Below are 4,127 nucleotides of genomic sequence, written 5' to 3'. Positions count from 1 at the left end.
TGAATGTGCTTTATTCATCCTCACAACTTAGCAGCTGGTACAGTGGCTGCCATAGAGTGGACCTAGAACAAAACTGTGTAAAGTTTCAGGAAAAATTGTGAGTAATAACAATAGACTGTTATAAGTTTCGTAGATATAATGTAATACCTAGACCAAACACTAAAGAGCTATCAAAAAGGCACATTAAAAAACAATATGGTAAATCAAAATGGGATTCTAAGAAATGACCAACTAACTCACAGGAAGGGCAAGGAAAAGAAAACAGAAAGACAAAAAAGAGTGAACAAACAGAAAACAAAATATAAAATGGTAGACTTAAGCTCTAACATATCAATGACACTAAATGTAATAGTCTAAATACACCAGCTGAAAAACAGAGTCTATGGCCATACCACCCTGAATGCACCTGATCTCGTCCGATCTTCGAAGATAAGCAGGGTCAGCTCTGATTAGTACTTGGATGGGAAACCACCTGGGAATACCAGGTGCTGTAGGTTTTTTGTTTCTTTATTTGTTTTGTTTTTTAGACAGGGTCTTACTCTGTCACATAGGCTGGAGTGCAGTAGCTCACTGCAACCTCTGTCCCCCAGGCTCAAGCAGTTCTCCCACCTCAGCCTTCCAAGTAGAAGTAGCTGGGACTACAGATACTTGCCACCACACGTGACTGATTTTTTTTTTTTTTTTTTTTTTTTTTTTTTTTTTTTTTTTTGTAGACACTAGGTCTCACTAAGCTGGTCTTGAACTCCTGGGCTGAAGCTATCCACCTGCCTTGACCTCTTTTGAATTACAAGCGTGAGCCACCATGCCCAGTCAGTAGGTTTTTTCAAGACTGGAATCGTGTATTGAAAAAAAAAATTAAATTAAAATTAAAAGAGTGGATTAAAAAACATGACTCAACTATGTGCTACCTATAAGAAACTCACTCCAAAGACAATAATATAGGTAGATTGAAAGTAAAAGGATGGAAAAGGTTGTATTCATTTCCTATTGCTACTATGACAAATTACTACAAACTTCATGGCTTGAAAGAACACAAATGTGTTATCCTACAGTTTTGTAGGTCAGAAATCTGATACAGGTCTTACCAGGCTAGAGTCAAGGTGTTGGCAGGGCTGCATTTACTTCTGGAAACTCCGGAGATAATTTGTCTTCTTGTCTTTCCCAACTTTCTAGCTTCTAGAGGTCATCCACATTCTTTGGCTCACGACTCCCTTTCTCCATCTTCAAAGCCAGCAATGGCAGGTGAGTCCTTCTTAGATCACATCACTCTGACCTCCTCTTCTGCTTCCTTTTTCCACTTTCAAGAATCTTGTGATTACATTGAGTCCACCTGGATAACCCAGGATACCCTCCTCATCTCAAAGTTCTTAATTTAATCACACCTGCAAAGTCTCTTTTGCTGTATAAGGTCACACATTCACAGGTTCTGGAAATTAGGACGTGAACATATTTAGGGTCATTATTCTGCCTGCAACAAAGGTATATCATGTAAACTTTAATCTAAAAAAGCAGGTGTGGTTATGTTAATATGAGATAAAGTAAACTTCAGAGCAATAATTATTACCAGAGACAGAGAGGGATATTACATAGTGGTAAAAGGGCCAATCCACCCAAAAAAATAAATAAATAAAATAAAATAAAATAAAAAGACAGTCCTAAGTGTGTATGTACCAAACTACAGAATTATAAAATATGTGAAGTAAAAACTGATAGTAGTGGAAGAAGAGACAAATCCATAGTAGACAGAAATCCAAAAAGAACATAGAAGAACTCAATGCATCATCAATCAACAGGATCTAATTGCTATTTATACAACACTCTACCCAACAACAGCAGAACATACATTCTGTATATTCTTGTGTGTATATACTTATGAAACATATACCAAGATAGACCATATTCTGGGTCATAAAACAACCTCAACAAATTGTTAAAAAATTGAATCATACAGAGTGTATTCTCTGACCGCATGGAGCCAAACTTGAAATTCATCACAGAAAGATAATAGGAAAATCTCCAAACGCTTGGAAGCTAAACAATATACTTCTAAACAATCCATGGGTCAAGAGGCAGCCTCAAAGAAATACAAAAAACATGTAAATAAATAAGAAAAACATATCAAAATCCAAATTGTGTCACAAATTTTCCAGCAGTACTGGAAGGAAAATTTATAGCCCTTAAATAAACATATTAGAAAAGAGAAAAAGTCTCAAATCAATAATCTAAACTCATACCTCAAGAATATAGAAAAAGAAGAGCAAAGTAAACCCAATGCAAATAGAAGGAGGACTTGATAAAGATAAAAGCAAAAATCAGTGAAATTGAAAACAGAAAACAATAGAGAAAATCAACAATATAAAGCTTTCTCTTTGAAAAGATTAATAAAATTGATAAATCTCTAGCAAGACTGACAAAAATAGAAGACACATATTAACATCAAGAATGAGTAGAGAATATAACCACAGATCAGGCAGACATCAAAAGGATAATAGGAATACTATGAACAACTCAAAACAAATACCTTTGACAACTTAGGTGAAATGGACTAATCCTTAAAAAAGACAAACTACCACAACTTATCCAATATAAAATTGATAATTCAAATATCACTATAACTATCAAGGATACTGAATTTGTAACTTAAAAATCTTCACCAAAAAGAAATTTACTGGCCAAATAGTTTCCCTGGAGAATTCTACCAAACATTTAAAGAAAAATTACTACCAACGCTACATAGTCTCTCCTGGAAAATGGAAAAGGAGAGAAAACTTTCCAATACATTTTGTGAAGCTAGTATTACGCTAATACCAAAGCCAGCTAGAGATACTGCAAAAAGAGAGAAAACTACAGACCAATATTGTTCCTAACTATAGATTAAAAAAATATTTTGCAAAATATTCATGAGAATTCACCAACATATAAAAAGACATATACACCATGAGTGAGTGGATTTATTCCAGGGATACAATACTAGTGCAATATGTAAAAATTCACGTAATATACCTTATTAAAAGGCTAAAAAAGAAAGACTACATGATTATATCAATTGATAAAGAAAAAAATGACAAAATTTAGGACCTATTGATGATAAAAATGGTCAGAGAAGCAAGAATAGAAGGGAATGTCCTCAACTTACAAAGAACGTCTATAAAAAATCTGCAGCTAACAATATACTTATTGATGAAAGACAAAATAATTTGCCCCCAAGACTGGGAACAAGCCAGGAATAGCAGTGAGCTCCTATCGTCCCAGCTACTCAAGAGGCTGAGGTGGAAAGATTGCTTGAGCCCAAGAGTTTGAGACCAGCCTAGGCAACACAATGAGACCCCTTCTCAAAAAAAAAAAAAAAAAAAAAAAATGGCTGGGTATGGTGGTTCACACCTGTAATCCTAATGCTTTGGGAGGCCAAGGCAGAAGGATCACTTGAGCCCAGGAGTTCAAGATCAGCCTGGGCAACATAGCAAGCTCCTGTCTCTACAAATTTTTTTAAAAAGTTAACCAGGCATGGTGGTACATGACTGTAGTTCTAGCTACTTGGGAGGCTGATATGGGAAGACTGCTTGAGCCTGGAAATTCAAGGCTGCAGTAAGCAATGATCACACCACTATGTTCTAGCCTGGGTGACAGAGTGAGGGCCTGTCTCTAAAAAGGAAACAACAACAACAACAACAAACAATTGGGAACAATATTCTTAATCTTGTTGAGAACTATCAACATCTATCAACATATCAACAAGCATGACTAACGGCTATCTTTCTCATTACTCATATTCACCATAGTACTGGAACTTATAGCCAGTGTGATAAGGCAAGAAAAGAAAAAGCATAGAGATTGGTAAGAAATAAAATGGCTTTTATTTGCATATGTGGAAAATGTCAAGAAATCTATTTTTAAAAGTTAAAAAAAAATTCTAGAACAAGTGAGTTCAGCAAGGATGCAGGATACAGAAAAAATACATAAATCTTTTTTTTTTTTTTTTTTTTTTTTTTGAGACAGAGTCTCACTCTGTCATCCAGTCTGGAGTGCAGTGGCATGATCTTAGCTCACTGCAAGCTCCACCTCCCAGGTTCATGCCATTCTCCTGCTTCAGCCTCCCGAGTAACTGGGACTATAGGTGACTGCCACTA

The 4,127-nt window shown here is 35.6% G+C and overlaps 1 pseudogene; it reads left to right on the top strand.

Moving 5' to 3' along the window:
* Nucleotides 1-378: 378 nt before the first annotated feature.
* LOC119624606 (5S ribosomal RNA) lies at nucleotides 379-497 on the top strand (annotated as a pseudogene).
* Nucleotides 498-4,127: the final 3,630 nt, after the last annotated feature.

The sequence above is a fragment of the Chlorocebus sabaeus genome, chromosome 1, assembly GCF_047675955.1.
Source record: "Chlorocebus sabaeus isolate Y175 chromosome 1, mChlSab1.0.hap1, whole genome shotgun sequence".
In the NCBI taxonomy this organism is placed as follows: domain Eukaryota; kingdom Metazoa; phylum Chordata; class Mammalia; order Primates; family Cercopithecidae; genus Chlorocebus; species Chlorocebus sabaeus.
The sequence above is the reverse complement of the archived record's forward strand: the minus strand, read 5'-3'. Positions and strand labels throughout refer to the sequence as shown.